Below are 21,304 nucleotides of genomic sequence, written 5' to 3' on the forward strand. Positions count from 1 at the left end.
ACCACATGTAATTTATAGGGCATTTTGAATTCAAATCAAACTGTTCCCCCCACATTCAGTTCATTAGTGATAGATTGGCGATAGATTTTCAAGGATCTGACCCATAAATTTCGTCTTAAATGCCAGTTTCCCACTCAATTTGGCTGCATTTCTAACATCAAATCATGAACAATGAGTTTAACAGTCACTTTTTGGTTGACCAACGCGATTTCTCCCTGGGTAGCGCAGCTCCCTTCGCACTGTCTCAAACCCTATGAAGCTTCCTTGCTTCACATAATCCTCCAATCACGTAGCTCCCAAACCCAGTGTTAAGTTATGGTATGTTCTATGCTTATAACAGTTTACTTCTTTTTCTTATTATATTCCACCAATTAGCAATCACATGTACATAAAGTAAAGTGCAGATAGAACATTAAACGATCGACAGAAAACAAGCCAAGACAAGAGACACAAGATGTGGCGGCTAGCCAGGGACAAACCCCACAATGTGTGGGGAAACCCTTTGATCAAATCTTCTTTTATCTTCAATAATTCAACAGAGATAAATAGTACAATAAATCTGATTCATATCAGCAGTAGCAAACCCTAGATCAGTAGCATCAGCATTAGCAGCTTCATTATCAAACTAGGGCAGACGATATCTCACAAACCGACCGTCGGATTGACTTCATTCCACCACCAAAAGTTTCGGCTTCCAGAGGAGGTTCAGATGAACCTACAGCGCAGTTCAGATGAGGAGATGTTCTAGGCCACGCAAGTCAATCTTTACTTCTGCAGTTGCAGCTTCAGTTTCAGCAGTTTCCGGCTTCAAACTAGGGCAGTCGATATCTTGCAAACCGTTCATCGGATTGACTTCATTCCACCACCAAAAGTTGCAACTTTCGAAGGAGGTTCATAAGAACCTATAGCACAGTTCCAAAGAGGATATCTTCTAGGCCACGCAAGTCAATCTTTACTTCTGCAGTTGCAGCTTCAGTTTCAGCAGTTTCCGGCTTCAAACTAGGGCAGTTGATATCTTGCAAACCGTTCATCAGATTGACTTCATTCCACCACCAAAAGTTGCCGCTTTCAAAGGAGGTTAAGAGAACCTATAGCGCAGTTCCAAAGAGGAGATCTTCTAGGCCACGCGAGTCAATCTTTACTTCTGCAGTTGCAGCTTCAGTTTCAACAGCTTCCGGCTTCACATGTGTGTGAGAGAGAGACCCATTTCAGCGTAGTAGAGAAGAGACTCATATCTGCGCAGTAGAGAGAGAGAGATGTGATGAGATGAGTGAGTCTAAATGAGGAAAATTCCTCTTATATTTATACACAACGTTGGTGGGTGAATAGATGTGACTGTTGGGCTTCTGAGCCTACATGAGTTGTAGGTCGGCTTGATAATAATTCCATAATCAAAATAAATTCATATCTCCATGAATACTTATCGAAATTGGATGATCTTTATATCAATCCTACACCTCTCGATGAGAGGAATATAATAAAAATATTATAAGCCATGAATAAGATGACCCACATGAAGTTTTGCCCTGGTTGCCAATTTTAACACTCCCTCTCAACCATGGAGAACTTCATCTACAATCTGTCTATCGGTCGTTACTATTCATCCATCAAATGCACTGCCTTGTACAGACTAACCCTTGCCCTGCTCTACTCTATTCTGCCTGTTCTGCTTTGTCTTGTTCTGCCTGCACTGATCTGTACTGTTTTGATCTGTTCTGCTCTGCTTTTGTCCGAATTATGAAGAAGAAGAAATGATTGAGGATGTATCATACTGACTCAAAGTCAGTCTCGGAGTATGTACCACTGGTCCCAGACCAATCTCAACCAACCCAAAGTTAGCATCATAGTGAGTACAACTCCAATGGTCCCAGACCAATATCATCCTCCACTGACTCAAAGTCAGTCTCAGAGTATGTACCACTGATCCCAGACCAGTCTCAACCGACCCGAAGTTAGCGTCATAGTATGGTACAACTCCTACCACTGGTCCCAGACCAGTATCATTGATCCCAGATCAATGGAGGTCATCCTAGCGTAGGGAGTACGGTAGATACAACGATGCGTCCATCGGTACTACTATGGTCCCTAACTTCATTTCCCTGCTCATTGATCAGATGAGAGGTACTTCCCATGAGTCCCAGACTGCATGGGTAGGATGCCTCGACAGGAGAACTAATTAATCCTGTCCTCACAGGAGAACACATCAATCCTGCTACAATTGCCATGGAGAATACATCAATCCAGGCCTCACATGAGAACTAATCATCCTGCTACACAGGAGAGCGAATCATCCTATTCCACAAGAGAGCGAATCATCTTGTCCCACAAGAGAGCGAATCATCTTGTTCCACAAGAGAGCGAATCATCTTGTTCCACAAGAGAGCGAATCATCTTGTTCCAGTGCGCACCACCAGGGGAGGGTGAGTCACCCTGTGGTCGTATGTTGCTCCAGTAATAACCGCAAGCCCTCAGAGCTCCCAAAGCTCAATGTATGCAACATGCAGGACCCTTATACAAGAGTTTCTTACCGACTCCAAGTCGTTTTAGGAAAATCACAGATTAGATCTTTCCTCGGGGCTTTGACAAGGTGTATCAACCTGTACATCATCTTAATGCGATGGAGCCTCCTTTCTCATCAACTTACCATATCCAAGATTATGTCTATATGCTGGAGCAATCGACGAATACGGGATTCCTCAATAATCGAATCCCACTTCTGGTTGTTATAGAGAATCACAGTGGTATCCAATGTAAATCCAAACAGCTCACTGAAGAGCTTTTGCAACCAGACTGCCTCACACGAGGTCATGCTAGCAACAGTATATCCTGCTTCAGCGGTGCTCAAATTCACCGACTTCTACTTCCTGCTCATCCAGGATATCAAAGCAGATCCCAAGGTGAAACAGCACTCAGAAGTGCTCTTATGGTCCACCACACTGCCTGCCCAATCAGCATCAGTATATCCAAGTAGTCTCACATCTCCAACAGTGTATCTTAACCCATTGTGCCACGAAGATATCTCAGAAGATTCTTGGCATCAATCCAGTGAGGCTCAACCAAATATGAGCTCACAATGCTAACTGCAAAACATATGTTTGGATGGAGGTTCACCAAGAACATCAATGCGAATGAGTTTATGAAACTCAGAGGCATTTCCCAAATCTGGTCCGACATCACTACCATATAACTTTTAAAAGTTAAGATCCTCGAGGTAGTCACAGGCTTGCAGTCCATCATACCAAATCTTTCCAATATCTTTACCACATATTTCCCTTGAGATAGGAAAATTTCCCTTGGCTTCTGCCACACTTCAAGTCCTTGGTCCCTCATTTCAAATTCAGAAGCCATCTCCCTCTTACATTTGTGAATGAGAGGGTTTGCACCTGTAGAAAGAGGTCATCCACATGCAACACCAGTATGATAGGCTTGTCATCTTCAACCTTAAAGTAAAGGTTAGGATCGGCTTCACTCCTAGTGAATCCCAACTTCATCAAGTAGCTATCGATCCTCTCATACCATGCTCGGGGTGCTTGCTTCAGCCCATAGAGAGCCTTCTTCAACCTGCATACATGAGATTTTCAATCATAAATCTCAAATCCTTCGGGTTGCTCCACATAGACCTCTTCTTTGATCAAACCATGCAAGAACGCAGTCTTGACATCCATCTGATGTAGGTTCCATCCTTGTGAAGTCACAAGGGCTATGATCAAGTGGATGGTCGTATATCTGGCAACAAGTGCAAATATCATAGTCTATACCTTCCTTCTGGGATAAACCACAAGCAACAAAATGAACCTTATACTTTTCCATACTTCCATTTTCTGCATACTTTATCTTGTAAAGCCATTTTGAAGTAACAATTGTCTTGTCCTGGGGTTTGGGAACTACTTCCCAAACATCATTCTTTATGATAGACTCATATTCTATGGTCATAACATCCTTCCATAGTTAATGCTTGATGACATCTGAGAATGATGAAGGTTCATTTTGTATGATCGTGCTCATGATGGTCAGGTATCCCTGATACCTGTTAAGTTTCTTACTTTGATGGAAGCTTCCTCAGGGTGCAGCATGTCCTTCGGCATCATCAAGTATCCCCCTAAGCCATGAAGGCCTCTTCCTAGAAGAGGAAGGCTCATGTGGATGAGAATCAATCAGATCCATGGGTTATTCTACATCAGGCATTGATTCATCATCCTTTTCTTTCGGTTCCCTGGTGTCGGCTTCTTGAGAGCTCCTCAAAGTCAGAAGATTGTTCACCTTGCGGTGAAATTTTCTTCAAGAGTCTTGGAACCCAATGCTTGATGAGGGCATTGATTTTGTACATATACGGTGGTGATTGTAGTTTCAGCCCATAGAAACTTCAGAAGTCTTTGATCATGTAGCATGGCCCGGACAGCTTCCATCATCGTGCAGTTCTTCCTTCCCACCACACCATTTTGCTCAGGAGTATGTGGTGTAGTAGTCTCCCTCTTAATGCCAACCTCAGGTATGCCTGAGTGAACCAACTGTAATATATCGGAGGTCTTGCTTTGGCTTGAGGGGAATGGTCCCCTTTTGAGATTTCCTTTGGCACATCCCGGACATACACCTTCTTTCTCTACTTGGAATTCGGGCATCCTTGTTACCATCTGTCTTACAACGAGTAGAGCTTTGAAATGAAGGTGGGAAAACCTCCGATGCCAAAGTTCGGACTAAAGAGTTGTGTCACAAGACATGACACCTAGCCGATCAACCTGATATAATGAATCAACACTAAACCCAAGAGTAAAGGAATATTTAACATTATTTTTCCATATACATACCTTGCCATTGCTGAAGGTTACCTTGTAGCCTCTGTCTTCCATTGCCAAGATGGACACTAGGTTCCTTTTGAGGTCAGGTGCATTTAATACATCCTAGACTTTCTAGCCTTCTTGAATGGTTGTCCTCTTCCTCGATCTCCAGCTCTCCTCTTACCTTTGCTGTTGAATTTGTCATTCCTTTGATTTGCCATCAGAGGGATTTTGATCATCGTCCCGGTGTGAGTCCTTTCTTCTCTTTGCATGAGAAGAAAAGGCAGCAGGAGGACCTTAAGGCATGGGCATTTCTTGCACTTCTTCCCTTGTTTCTTCTTGAATGCATCTAGCCATTAATTCCTCGAAACCAGGAATTAAATTATAGTTTAGAAGAGTAGTCTTGAACACGTACCATTCGGATGGTAATCCTCCAAGAGTTGTGAGTGCCATTTCTCTATCAGTAATAGTTTCCCCAATAGATAGGAGATCATTCTTGATCTCGGTGATTCTTAAGAAGTATGCTTGCATACTTTCATCCTTACTCTTCTTGATTTACCTCAGCTTATTTCTAAGAAACAAAACTTGATTTGCATCATTAACTTTAAATAAACTCACCATTCTATTGTAGATTTCCTAGGAGGTGTCCAGTTCAGAGATGTAGGACACCAAGTGCTTGTCGATAGAGTCCCGGATGATCTTCTATTTTGACTTCTCCATTTTTCCATTTGTTCGAGGCAGCAACAGATGCATTTGATGGAGGCTCAACAATATTGCCTCTTACATGGTCCAGCACTCCTTGATCTTCAAGGGTTAGATCGATAGACATCTTCCATCCGTGATAGTCAGCTTTCTCACGGAGCTTGTCTTCGGCAGGAAAGAGTGTTGAGGACCCCATAGTTCTTTTAGGATAGCCTTGCCAATCTTCTCTTCAATGATTGCTCTTGCTCTTGCTCGGGCTTTGTCTTCACCTCAGCTCTGATACCATGTTAAGTTATGGTATGTTCTATGCTTATAACAGTTTACTTCTTTTTCTTATTATATTCCACCGATTAGCAATCACATGTACATAAAGTAAAGTGTAGATAGAACATTAAACGATCGACAGAAAATAAGCCAAGACAAGAGACACAAGATGTGGCAGCTAGCCAGGGACAAACCCCACAATGTGTGGGGAAACCCTTTGATCAAATATTCTTTTATCTTCAATAATTCAGCAGAGAGAAATAGTATAATAAATCTGATTCATATCAGCAGTAGCAAACCCTAGATCAGTAGCATCAGCATTAGCGGCTTCATTATCAAACTAGGGCAGACGATATCTCACAAACCAACCGTCGGATTGACTTCATTCCACCACCAAAAGTTTCGACTTCCAGAGGAGGTTTAGATGAACCTACAGCACAGTTCAGATGAGGAGATTTTCTAGGCCATGCAAGTCAATCATTACTTCTGCAGTTGCAGCTTCAGTTTCAACAGTTTCCAGCTTCAAACTAGGGCAGTTGATATCTTGCAAACCGTTCGTCGGATTGACTTCATTCCACCACCAAAAGTTGCAGCTTTCAAAGGAGGTTCAAATGAACCTACAGTGCATTTACAAAGAGGAGATCTTCTAGGCCACGCAAGTCAATCTTTACTTCTGCAGTTGCAGCTTCAGTTTCAGCAGTTTCCGGCTTCAAACTAGGGCAGTTGATATCTTGCAAACCGTTCGTCGGATTGACTTCATTCCACCATCAAAAGTTGCGGCTTTCAAAGGAGGTTCAGATGAACCTACAATGTAGTTCCAAAGAGGAGATCTTCTAGGCCAAGAAAGTCAATCTTTACTTCTGCAGTTGCAGCTTCAGTTTCAACAGCTTCCGGCTTCACATGTGTGAGAGAGAGAGACCCATTTCAGCGCAGTAGAGAAGAGACTCATATCTGCGCAGTAGAGAGAGAGAGATGTGATGAGATGAGTGAGTCTAAATGAGGAAAAGTCCTCTTATATTTATACACAACGTTGGTGGGTGAATAGATGCTACTATTGGGCTTCTGAGCCTACATGAGTTGTAGGTCGGCTTGATAATAATTCCATAATCAAAATAAATTCATATCTCCATGAATACTTATCGGAATTGGATGATCTGTATATCAATCCTACACCTCTCGACGAGAGGAATCTAATAAAAATATTATGAGCCATGAATAATATGACCCACATGAATTTTTGCCCTGGTTGCCAATTTTAACACCCAGGCAGTGTATTTTATAGTCCCTCGCCTCCTTTCAGCTGCCTGGAGCACTAATACTATGATACTGTCATATAGTCACATGGCCAGACCACTGGTGTATGGCTTCAATCTGCTGCCATTCACCTTTCCTGGGAAGGGATGTCCATTCAATTTAACTAACTGAACCGCTCCACCATCAGTAGTTTCCTTAATGGTATAAGACCCTAACTAGTGCATTCTGAATTTCCCTAGAAATTATCAAACTTACTGTCATATAAAAAAAAGAGGTCGTTTACCTTAAAGGTGCACCGCTTAATGTGTCAATCATGCCATGCTTTTCCGCGTTGCTTTTGGACCTGTTGGTGAAATCCAGCTAGGAATCTCTCTTCCTCAAGCTCAGCCAGTTGCGTGATCCTTTCTTCTAGGGTTCTACAATTTGTCATACCCGTGAGTGCCTCTATGCATAGACTAGGCACAATGTATTCCATGGGCATCACTGCTTCAACACCATATACAAGCCTAAAGGGTGTCTGTCCAGTCAACTTCTTGCATGTCATCCAATAAGCCCATAGTACTATGGGTATGTGCAGGTCCCAATCACTTCACTGAGCATTGAAAACCTTATTCAGTGCATTCTCCAGCACTTTATTGATTTCTTACACCGTCCCATTAGCCTATGGGTGATAAGGCATGCTCTTCTGGTGATATACCTAAAATTCCTCCATCAGTGCGCTGATTGTTTTGTTCAAAAAGTGCGTACCATGATCACTCATCAAAATATTTTGACACCCAAATCGCATCAGTACATACTCAAAGAGGAACTTCACAGCAGTCATGCCTATGCAATCCTTCATAGGCTATGCCTCCACCCATTGAGTCAAACACTACACTATGGTGATAATGTATTGTGCTCCCGTCTTCTTCCATTGTGGTTGAATGGGTCCCACAAAATCTATTGCCCATTTCTCAAAGGGTTGTAACGTCATCTGTAGATTTAGAGGTAGCTCATCCCTTCAGGATGGCCTGCCAGTCCTTTGACACACATCGTGCGCTTTGCAATAATCTTTTGAGTCCTATTGGAGGGTTGGCTACCACAACCCTCCATGTAGAATCTTCTGCGTGGTCACTCTTCCTCCATAATGTCCTTCCGTGGTGCCCCCATGAGAGTCCACGAGGATACTTCTCCTTTCAAACCCCAGTACATATCATCGCAATATTTCATCAGACCCCATTTTGTACATATGCCTAGCAATGACAGAAAAGTCTGTCGTGCGCAACACTAACTCCTTCTTTTGCTAGATGGTGTAACCTTTTAGGGAAGTTCCTATCATTAGGAAGTGTATGATATCTTAAAAATGACTGTTTGCAGCATGCACTACAAATATTCACGCGTCAAGAAATCCCTCCTCCAAATTAGTGGGATTTCCATTGTTTCAATGCACGACAACTGGTCTGGTCCCCCGTTTAGTCGTCCAAGATTCACAATAACCTCAAAATCATACTCATGGAACAATAAAAACCACCTATATATTCTGTTGGGTGTGGAACCTGATTATCTTCTTTATTTAGAGGTATCACCACATTAGACCCCATTTCGTAATGTGGCGGCAACACCGCCTGTAAAATGTACGCTGCAGGGGGGGTCTAAGAAATAAATGTGCTTAAAAGAAAATTGGCGAACTCATCTGCAATGGTGGATTTGGGTGCTGCAAAAAAAATCCTTGGTATGAGAATAACTAGAGACAATAAGAATTTCAAATTAACATTGTCTCAAAGTGAGTACATAGAAAAGCTGTTGAAAAGGTTTAATATGTAGAATGAAAATCAGGTTAGTATACCTTTGGCTAGCCATTTCAAATTAAGTAAGGAGGAGTGTCCCAAGACTCAAGAAGAAATGGCTCATATGTCTAAAGTTCCATATGCATCAGTAGTTGGAAGCTTAATGTATGCAATGGTCTGCACAAGGCTTGATATCGTACATGCAGTGGGAGATGTAAGCAGGTACATGAACAATCTAGGAAAATAACATTGGATGATGGTGAAGTGGATTCTGAGGTATTCGAGAGGTACCACAAATCAAGAATTATGATTTGGTGGTTCAAACATTGCTCTACAGGGATATGTTGATGTAGATATGGTGGGTGACAGACATAACAGGAGGAGCACAACAGGGTATGTGTTTACTATAGGTGGAATAATTGTTAGTTTCGTCTCAAAACTACAAAGTGTTGTTTCACTCTCAACAATGGAAGAAAACTATGTTGCTGCCATAGAGGCTAGTAAAGACATGATTTGGTTACAAAGGTTTCTGGATGAATTGGGTAAGAAGCAGGAGTTGGGCAAGTTATACAGTGACAGATAGAGTGCCATACATCTTGCAAAGAACTTTGCATTTCATTCCAAGACTAAACATATATAGCTCAAGTCACCCAGGTGAGTCCACGGGGGATGGCTACAACCTTTGGGAGCCCCCCCCTAGGGGGGGGGATTGGGAGCAGCACCCCTAAAGCTAAAAATAGATGTAAAATTGCCTTGTAAAATGTTGTAATTTCATAGTCAATCTGGGTAATTCATTCGGTACAGGTCTGACGGTAGAATTTATGTTTAATTTAGGGTTTTTTTCCCTAGAAGGCAACCCCTCACTATATATGAAGGACTTGTATTGTGTCTATGCAGATCTGTATTCTGAGTGAGAAAGAGAGAGGAGATTGTGTGAGAGCGAAGAGGGAATTATAGCGGAGCTGTTGTAGGTTGTATCTCTTCAATTTGATGGATAATATAATAGGAAGGACTTTCTGTTTCTCCGTGGACGTAGCCCAAATTGGGTGAACTACATATATCTGTGTCTCTCTTGTTTTATGTGTTCTTTGTGTTTGTATTTTTGAAATATATTTTATGTCTTTTGTTGCTTTGTAATATATAATTTTCTAACAAGTGGTATCAAAACTAAAGGTGTATTTGGCTGATAAACTCATAGGAGATAAGGGTTACTGGTTCGAGTGGGAGCAATGGCAGAAGATGGTAGGTTTAGGGTCGAAAAATTTAACGGCAAAAACTACCAGCTGTGGAAGATGCAGATGGAAGATTATTTGTACCAGAAAAATTTGTACCAACTATTGAGCAAAAAGGCAAAGAAGCCGACGAGTATGACAAACACAAAATGGGATATTCTCGATAGAAAGGCACTTGGAACAATATGGTTGTGCCTAGTGGTGTCGGTAGCATTTACTATTTGAAAGGAAATGACAACAGAGGGTTTAACGTTGACATTGGACAAAATATATGGAAAAAAACTTGGCCTCAAATAAGGTATTTCTTATGAAGCATTTATTTAATATGAAAACGTTAGAACGTGGATCTATTGCTGATCATTTAAATGATTTTAATATAGTTACCAGTCAGTTAAGTTATGTAGGGGTAAATTTTGATGATGAAGTTAGGGCTCTGTTATTTTTGTGCTCATTGCCAGAAAGTTGGAATGGTTTAGTTATGGCCGTTAGTAACTCGATCTCTGAATCTAGTACTTTAAAATTTGATGATGTTATCGATGCAATCCTTAGCAAGGAAATGCGACAGAAAAGCTCTGGTGAGACATCAGGTAATGCTTTGACTGCAGAGACTAGGGGAAGCAAAATGGAAAGAGGAAAGAGCACATGATATTATAGTAAGTCAAGGAAAGGTAGATCCAAGTCCAGGTCGGGTATAGTGTGCTACAAATGTGGGAAGAAAGGACACGTGAAGAGAGACTACAAGTATCGGAAGGGAAAAGAAGGAGATGTGAAACAAGAAAACAATCATGAAGCGAATGTGATAAGTGATGTGTTGCAAGATTATTTGATTATTTATATAGAAAATATTATTGATGCCTGGGTGGTACATTCAAGGGCCTCATTCCATGCCACACCTGATAAGAAACATTTTCATGATTATGTTCAAGGAGATTTTGGACAGGTTCAATTGGGTTATGATAAACCCTGTAAAATCATTAGAATGGGTACAATTTTCATAAAACAACAGAATGGAAATCAATCACTATTGAAGTAGCTAAGGCATGTTCCAGATCTGAAGAAAAATCTTATTTCAATAAGGAAGTTGGGAGGTGAAGGCTGTATGACTACTTTTACAGATAAAACCTGGAAGGTCACTAAAGGATCCCTGGTAATAGCAAAAGCATAAAAGGTTAGTACGTCGTATTTATGCAATGGTATTTCTAATTTTGTTAATGCTTTAACCTCTTCAAGAGAAGGTACTACATTGTGGCATCAAACGCTCAGGCACATGAGTGAGAAAGGGATGCAGATTCTTCACTCAAGAAATTTGTTGCTAGGTTTGAAGCATGTTGATTTAAAGTTCTATGAGAATTTTGTTTATGGAAAATAGAAGAGAGTCAGATTCCTTAGAGTTGGGAAATAAAAGAAGAGCGAAAAAATAGAGCTTGTGCATACAGATGTATGGGGACCTGCTCAGGTATCATTTCTTGGTGGCTCTTGTTATTATATTACTTTTATTGATGATGCAACCAAAAAAACCTGGATTTATTGTATTCGAAATAAATATGATGTATTTGATACTTTCAAGAAATGGAAAGATTTGGTTGAAAATGAGACAGGAAAAAGGTTGAAGTGTCTCATATCAGACAATGGAGGTGAATATTGCAGCAAAGAGTTTAATAGGTACTGTTTATTGAATGGAATTTGGAGAGCGAAGACAGTTCGATAAACACCGCAAGAAAATGGTGTGTCAGAAAGGATGAACATGACAATCATGGAGTGTGCAAGGTGCATGAGATTGCATTCAGGATTACCTCTACAATTTTGGGTAGACATTGTAGATACTGTTGTTTATCTAATAAATAGAGGGCCTTCAAGTTCCCTGGATGGTGGTATTCCAGAGGAGGCATGGACAGGTAAAAAGGTAAACTACTCATTTTTAAAAACTTTTGGTTGTGAAGTCTTTGTCCACATTAATAAAGAAAATAGAACAAAGCTTGAGGAAAAATCAAAGAAATGTACTTTTATTAGATATGGTGTTAATGATTTTGGTTATCATTTTTATGATTATGAAAAACATAAAATCATTAGGAGCAGAGATGTCATATTCAATGAAAAGGTTTTGTATTAGGATCAGCTACAGGAAAAGAAACAAGAAAAAGAAAACAAAGAATACACAGTGCTTGATGACATCACATGAAAAGTGATGGTGCTTGAAAATCATAATGATCAACAGCCAGAACAACAACCACATCAGCATCAAGCACCTCAAACTACTGAAAGTGGTGTTAGAATATCTACCCGGATAAGTAGACCCCCTGAACGATACTCTCCTTCATTATATAATGTACTGTTGACTGATTCTGGTGAACCAGAATGTTATGAAGAAGGAGTGCAGGTAGAAACCAGGAAGAAGTGGGAGAAATCCATGAAAGAAGAGATGGACTCCTTAGCACATAACCAGACTTGGGACTTAGTCAGGTTGCCTGTAGGTAAAACAACATTGCATAATAAATGGGTTTACAAGTTGAAGGAAGACGATAGAGCTAGAAAAAGGTATAACGCTATACTTGTGGTGAAAGGGTTTTCATAGGAAAAGGGTATAGAATTTGATGAGATATTTTCTCCTGTTGTTAAAATGACTTCAATCAAAACTATTTTAAGTCTAGTAGCAGCTGAAGATTTTCATCTTGAGCAGTTAGATGTAAAGACAACCTTTCTCCATGGGGATTTGGAGGAAGAGATTTATATGCAATAGCCATAAGGATATGAGGTAAAACGAAAGGATAAACTAGTGTTAAGGTTGACAAAGAGCTTGTATGGCTTAAAACAGGCTCCAAGGCAGTGGTATTTAAAATTTGACAAGTTTATGTCTGAACAAGGTTATACTAGATGTCACTCTGATCATTGTGTTTATCTCAAAAGGAAAAATGATGGAAACTATATTATATTTTTATTTTATGTAGATGACATGCTTGTTGCAGGTTCTAACATGCAAGAAATAAATGTGCTCAAAAGAAAATTGGCAAATTCATTTGCAAGGAAGGATTTGGGTGGTGCAAAACAAATTCTTGTTATGAGAATAACTAGAGGCATGAGGAATCACAAACTAACATTATCTCAAAGTGAGTAAATGGAAAAGGTGTTGAAAAGGTTTAATATGCAAAATGCAAAACTAGTTAGTATACCTTTGGCTAGCCATTTCAAATTAAGTAAGGAGTGTCCCAAGACTCAAGAAGAAATGGCTCATATGTCTAAAGTTCCATATGCATCAGCAGTTGGAAGCTTAATGTATGTAATGGTATGCATAAGGCCTAATATCACACATGTAGTGGGAGTTGTAAGTAGGTACATGAACAATCTAGGAAAAGAACATTGGATGGCGGTGAAGTGATTCTCTGGTATTTGAGAGGTACCACAAATCAAGCATTATGCTTTGGTGGTTAAAACATTTCTCTACAGGGATATGTTGATGCAGATATGGTGAGTGATAGAGATAACAGGAGGAGCACAACAGGGTATGTGTTTACTGTAGGTGGAACAACTGTCAGTTGTGTCCCAAAACTACAAAGTGTTGCTGCACTCTTAACAATGGAAGTAGAGTATGGTTCTGCTATAGAGGCTATTAATGAAATGATTTGGTTACAAAGATTTCTAGATGAATTGGGTAAGAAGCAGCAGTTGGGTAGGTTATATAGTGACAACTAGAGTGCCATACATCTTCCAAAGAACTCTGTATTTCATTCCAAGACTAAACATATATATCTCAAGTCCCCCTAGCAGGTCCAGGGGGGGTGGCTGCGACCTCTGGGAGCCCCCCCCCTAGTGGGGGGATCGGGGCAGTGCCCCCAAAGCTAAAAATATATGTAAAACTGCCTTGTAAAACGTTATAATTTTGTAGTTAATCTAGGTCGTTCATTAGGTGGAGATATGATGGTAGAAGTTATGTCTAATTTAGGGCTTTTTCCATAGAAGGCAACCCCTCACTATATATGAGGGAATTGTATTGCGTCTATGTAGATCTATATTCTGAGTGAGAAAGAAAGAGGAGATTGTGTGAGAGCGAAGAGGGAATTAGAGCGGATATGTTTTAGGTTGTATCTCTTCAGTTTGATTGGATAATATAAAAGGAAGGACTGGCTATTTCTTGGTGGACGTAGCCCAAATTGGGTGAACCACATATATATGTGTCTCTCTTGCTTTATGTGTTCTCTGTGTTTGTATTTCTACAATATATTTTATTTGTTCCATTTATCTGTAATATATAATTTTCTAACAACTTGTATCAGAGCCGAAGGTCTATTTGGCTGATAAACTCACAGGAGAGAAGGGTTCCTAGTTCGAGTGGGAGAAATGGCAGAAGATGGTAAGTTTAGGGTCAAAAAATTTAACAGCCAAAACTATAAACTATGGAAGATGCATATGGAAGATTATTTGTACCAAAAATATCTATACCAACCATTGAGTGGAAAGGAAAAGAAGATGACGAGTATGACAGACACAGAAGGGGATATTCTTGACAGAAAGGCTCTTGGAACAATACGGTTGTGCCTAGTGGTGTCGGCAGCGTTTAATATTTCAAAGGAAACAACAACAGAGGGTTTATTGTTGACATTGGCCAAACTATGTGAAAAAACCCTTGGCCTCAAATAAGGCATTTCTTATGAAGCATTTATTTAATATGAAATTGTCAGAAGGTGGATCTATTGATGATCATTTAAATGAATTTAATACAGTTACTAGTCAGTTAAGTTCTGTAGGAGTAAATTTTGATGATGAAGTTAGGGATCTGTCATTTCTGTGGTCATTTCCAGAAAGTTGGAATGGTTTAGTTATGGCCATTAGTAACTCTATTTGTGGATCTAGTACTTTAAATTTTGATGATGTTGTTGGTGCAATCCTTAGCAAGGAAACATCGGAAAAGCTTCAGTGAGACATCAGGTAATTCTATGACTGCAGAGACTAGGGGAAGAAAAATGGAAAGAGGAAAGAGCCTAGGCTATCGCAGTAAGTCAAGGAAAGGTAGATCCAATTCCATATCGGGAATAGTGTGCTGGAAATGTGGGAAGAAATGACACCTAAAGAAAGACTGCAAGTCTCAGAAGGGAAAAGAAGGAGACATGCAGCAAGAAAACAATCATGAAGCAAATGTGACATGTGATGTGTTGCAAGATGCTTTGGTTCTTTCTTTAGAAAATATTATTGATGATTGGGTGGTAGATTCAGGGGCCCCATTCCATGCCACACCTAATAGTAAACATTTTCATGATTATGTTCAAGGAGATTTTGGACATGCTCAATTGGGTGATGATGAACCTTGTAAAATCATTGGAATGTGTATAGTTTTCATAAAACAATAAAATTGAAATCAATGGCTATTGAAGGAGGTAAGGCATGTTCTAGATCTGGGGAAAAATATTATTTCAATAGGGCAATTGGGAGGTGAAGGTTGTGTGGCTACTTTTACAGATAAACCCTGAAAGGTCACTAAAGGATCCCCGGTAATAGAAGAATGCAAAACTAGTGAGTATACCTTTGGCTAGCCATTCCAAATTAAGTAAGGAGGAGTGTCCCAAGACTCAGGAAGAAATGGCTCATATGTCTAAAGTTCGATATGCATCAGCAATTGGAAGCTTAATGTATGTAATGGCCTACACAAGGCCTGATACCGCACATACAGTGGGAGTTGTAAACATGTACACGAACAATCCAGGAAAAGAACATTGGATGGTGGTGAATTGGATTCTGAGGTATTTGAGAGGTACCACAAATCAAGGATTATGCTTTGGTGGTTCAAACATTTCTATACAGGGATATGTTGATGCAGATATGGTGGGTGATAGAGATAACATGAGGAGCACAATAGGGTATGTGTTTACTATAGGCAGAACAACTGTCAATTGGGTCTCAAAGCTGCAAAGTGTTGTTGCACTCTCAACAATGGAAGAATAGTATGTTTCTGCTATAGAGGCTAGTAAAGAAATGGTTTTCCTACAAAGATTTTTTGATGAATTGGGTAAGAAGTAGGAGTTGGGCAGGTTATATAGTGATAACCAAAGTGCCATCCATCTTGCAAATAACTATGCATTTCATTCCAAGACTAAACATATACAACTCAAGTCACCCTGATGGGTCCAAGGGGGGTGCGACCTTTGCCCCCCCCCACCTTGTGGGAGGATCGAGGGTAGCACCCCTGAAGCTAAAAATAGATGTAAAATTGCCTTGTAAAATGTTGTAATTTTGTATTCAATCTGGGCCGTTCATTAGGCCGAGATCTAACAGTAGAAGTTATGTTTAATTTAGGGTTTTTTCCCTAGAAGGCAACCTCTCACTATATATGAGGGAATTGTATTGCGTATATGTAGATATGTATTCTAAGTGAGAAAGAGAGAGGAAATTGTGTGAGAGTGAAGAGGGAATTACAACAGAGCTGTTGTAGGTTGTATTCTTTAGTTTGATGGATAATATAAAAGGAAGGACTGGTTATTTCTCTGTGGATGTAGCCCAAATTAGGTGAACCACGTATATTTGTGTCTCTCCTTTCTTATGTGTTCTTTATGTTTTTATTTCTGTAGAATGCAAAACCAGTTAGTATACCTTTGGACAGCCATTTCAAATTAAGTAAGGAGGAGTGTCCCAAGACTAAGGAAGAAATGGCTCATATGTATAAAATTCAATATGCATCAGAAGCTTAATGTATGCAATGGTCTACACAAGGGATGATATCACACATGCAGTGGGATTTGTAAGCAGTTACATGAACAATCCAGGAAAAGAACATTGGATGGCAGTAAAGTGGATTCTCAAGTATTTGAGAGGTACCACAAGTCAAGCATTATGCTTTGGTGGTTCAAACATTTCTCTACAGTGATATGTTGATGCGGATATGGTGGGTGATAGAGATAACAAGAGGAGCACAATAGGGTATATGGTTATTGTACTTGGAACAATTGTAAGTTGGGTCTCAAAACTGCAAAGTGTTGTTGCACTCTCAACAACAGAAGAAAAGTATGTTGCTGCTACACAGGTGAGTAAAAAAACGATTTGGTTACAAAGGCTTCTAGATGAATTAGGTAATAAGCAGGAGTTGGACAGGTTATACAGTGACAGCCAAAGTGTCATACATCTTGCAAAGAACTCTACATTTCATTCCAGGACTAAACATATACAACTCAAGTCCCCCTGGTGGGTCTAGGGGGGTGGTTGCGACCTTTGGGATCCCCCCCCTGGCGGGGCAATTGGGGGAAGTTCCCCTTATGGTGAAGTAAAATTATAAGTGTGGACACGAACGAATTCCTCTAGCCCGATAATGGGTCTAGCCACAACAAATACATTTTATGGAAGATTTCCTTAGGTTAGAATCAATCAAGAGGGCCTACCTCTTGGTCGCTTATCCTACTTGATGATGTCCTCACTTGCTCACTCCAGCAATCTCTCGCTTCCTTCAAGCTCCTGAAAACAACTAAACAACAATAGCACACAAACATAATAATAGAAAAATTGCAATTCAACCTACTTAACGAGTCAAGAAGCATTAAGACATGAATATGTAATATTACAAAACATGTAGGAAATCAATCGATAGTTGCATATATTAATATCAAAGAGATAATACAACCATTTTTCTTGACATTGCAATCTTCCTTTGACAAGACTGGGTTCCCACACACTTTTGTTAGCACTCCATGATGGCTTCAAACAACAATAGCTTAAAGGCTCTTCCCTTTAGGCTTCACTCCAAACCAAACACACTTCCCCCTCACATGACTAGATGGCTACAACTAGTAATAGCTTTCTTGTCTAATCAAAATAGTATACTCACACTCATCCAACTCTCTAACTAGCTTGTGCTTGGGAAGAAGGGAGGTTTATATAAGAAATATGGATGGGAGATGGATCCTCTTCTCATGGGAGACAGACTTATCTCTTGAGGTAGTTCCATCCTTATAGGGGAAAGGAGCCCAAACTGTCATCCTTGACCCCATCGAGCCAAACCATTTACCAGACTTCCGTTAGGAAGCTTCTAGAGCTAGAAGCTTCGGCTCTAATTTAAAAAAATTTCCATAATAGGACTGGTGTGACTAGAACACAACTCAGTTGCACCAGTTAGCGCAGGGAATAGTGTTAATCTCTACACACTGGTGCGGGGGAGAAAAAGTTCATTAGCGTCGGCGTTGTAAACTTGGAAAAACAGAAGTTTTAGGGGAAATGGTGAAAAAGAGAAATGATCTGCTCATGAAGAGGGACATAATAGGAGTTTCTCCATGAAGACAAAGCATTCGGGGTTCATTGTAGAGGTCCTCCAGGATCAAGGAATGCGGAGTACAGGGACAATGACAAAATGCTATGTGACAGATGCCCCCTAAAGTGTGAAGGCCGAGCCGGAGTGAGGCATGAAATGCTTTATAAATCAGTGAAGGGAACTGGTTTGTCGTCGGAAAACCTACAAGAAAGTATAGATACATATACATAAACTGAGATGTATTTCAAATGATACATGAATCGTGGCATGGACGCAACCATCCAAAGAATGATCATGTAAATGGATCCAGGTATGGGTGCAGCCATCCAATAATGAGAAGGATCACATATGATAACTCATGGTCTGGTCATACCCAACCATCTAAAAGAGACACGCATATCATCATAAACCAATGTCATAGCAGTTCACAACCTGGACTTGTGTGATCTGAGTCCAGGGTCTTGCGCTCCAACAAGACCCGATCAAAGTACAAATTTTATCATGTGAATAAATGTGTTGATGTCGAACATGCTAGAAAGTCACTTGATTACCAGTCAATGATTGAAACTATTAACAAGCACGAGAGAAACCACCAATAATGACAATGTCCCTCAAGGTACTATCAGTACAATTCATGGAATGTGAATACAGGAACTGGAGATGAACACTCATGAAATCACTCTATCGAAATTCAATGATGTGAACTTGTTGTCGAGTGCAAAGAACATTCCATTAAGGCATGAAAGCTCTAAGGTACTAGAATGGAATCCTACGGTCAACTTCCGAGATAATGAGTTGATGTCGACAGAAAGTGACCGTGTCGAAGGAGGGCCATAATGAATCCCACATCATTGACGCAAGACGAGAGGATGCAAAATGATTTTGGATGATACAGAGAATCAGAGGTAAGTGTAATTGTAGAAGGACAACTCTTGAACATATTAGTGACACAACTGGAAGTTTGGCAGCTTTTGAAACCATGGGATCAGTGGTCATAATGACATAGCAGAGATCATATGGAAGGCAAAAATTAACGACCCAAACCTAGGAAGGTCAATGATACAAAGAAGGATGTCCTAACTCGACATGAAGCAAAGAGTGTCATGTTCAAGAGTAAGTTGCCGACATGACTCGATAGATTTCAAAATTTCCCCACACCATTTCTAGCAAGTACCCCAATTATCTTTTAATCACAAGCTTGAAGGGGATAGCATATTCTTGCACTATAAGTTCATCCTTTGGACGAAATCTGACCTAGTAAGTTTAACGAGCCCTAGGAAGGAGAATCTTGTTCATCACGGTGATGAATTTGATATCGTTTAATAGTTTTAATGAGTCTAACAAAGGTGTAACTCGGTATCATTTTCATGTTTAGAGAGTTTGAAAAGACACATAAAAGAAAACTCCACATGGTCCCTTTTCGTACATTTGTGTCTCTCGAACCTGAAAAGGTAGAAAAAAAAACTTGAGAGAATTATGATCTTTTCCTCACCTCCTATTTTTCAAGCAAGCTAGTGAAGTACCTCTTAGCTTAGGAAAGCGGGTTTTAGCAAGCCAGTTTCAAAGTGGGCTCTAAGACAGTTTGAAAGTTTCCTAAGGAAGGAATATTGAAAAGAGTAGGAGTTTTTCCAGCAAGTTTGTTTGAAAGCCTTTAAGCATTCCCCGGTCCTTATGCACTTCCTAAAAGTCACTTGACCATTTCAATCAAGGAGTACCTTTTTCCTAAACAATGCATCCTGTTACACAAAAATATCGTCACCATGATTATTTGTAGTCAGTATGGGTCTATCATCACTTGTACTACCCTCCTAAGCAAGTCTCAGACCTCAGCTCTTCAAGTCAAGCCTTGAAAATGAGAGAAAGACATTGAAAATCAACAAAGCTCTAGTTCCGCACTTTCTCTCACTGTTGCTTGCGGTCCCGCACCTACTGTTTACAAAAACTGCGGACCTTCCCGCTCTGTCCCTAAGGGAGTGGGTGCGGACCCCTGTGAAGGTCAAAAAGGCGCAAGTTTATTCTAAAAAACTCACTTTGGGTTAATTCTAGATGATTCTAGAAGGAATTTTGACGTGGATTGGTCGCTCTTAGGTGGTTCATGCATCCCAAAAGAGAAGGAGCTAATCCCTTGATGAGAGGAGTTATCCCTTTGAAGGAGGGCTTTATCCCTTTGAAGGAGGACCTAGTAACTTCCCTCCCTTGCACTATAAATTAAGGCATTAGGCTGGTTGCTGGGGAGGTTAGAAGCTGAACATTTTTTAGGGTAAATGCTGGTGGAATTGAGACTTCCTAGTTAAGCTTGAGAGGAGAGATCACATACCTTTTTGGCTTCATTGGGAAGAGAGTGAAACTTGTCAAGGTAGAGGAGACTTCTTGTTGGACCCTGGGAGGAGCTTGTACAGCGTCAAGGCACAGGTTGTAAAGTTCTTCTTTGATTTGAATTAATACAATCAGATTCATTTTTCTCAACAAATTGTCTTATGTCATTTGTTTCATGAATTCCTTGATCTTCATGTTAAATATGTTTTATGATATTGGCTTTTCAGGTGCTATTTAATTTGTTTTCTTGTTTGTGTTTGCAGATTCCCAACAAGGGAGCTCACTTGGATCAAAGGAGCGAGGCTTCCACAAACTTGCATTGGTCCCAAGGTAGGCCTAAAACACTTGTTTGCCTTTGTTTATAAATGCATATTTAGAGAAAGATAGTTTTTGAATGGCTTGCTTGTCACTAGGTCTCTTTAGATTCTAGGAAGGTATATCTTGTCCGCAAGATCGACTCATTCCGTGTGACAAAATGGCGACCATACTCGGGACTTGATTTTTTCCTTGTTTTACTTTGACCTGAGAAACTGTGTTTTTGTTTTTGTTTTTGGCTTGTTGTGTGTGGAATTGGGTAGAATTAGTAGATCCAGGGTTATTTTTTGTTTTTCATAACTTTGGGAGAGGACCGCACCCTAGGCTTTTGACACAGTGCGTACCTATCCACGCTTTTGCTTTTAGCACAGAGCGGTACCGCACCTGTGTTAACTGTGGGCCTGAGGACCCTGTCAAAATTTTGGAAAACCTAAGATTTCCTCTGTTAGTCAGCTTAGT

This window comes from Pinus tabuliformis, chromosome 7, assembly GCF_031772625.1.
Source record: "Pinus tabuliformis cultivar Carrire ecotype Pingquan chromosome 7, CPIR1, whole genome shotgun sequence".
Lineage (NCBI taxonomy): Eukaryota > Viridiplantae > Streptophyta > Pinopsida > Pinales > Pinaceae > Pinus > Pinus tabuliformis.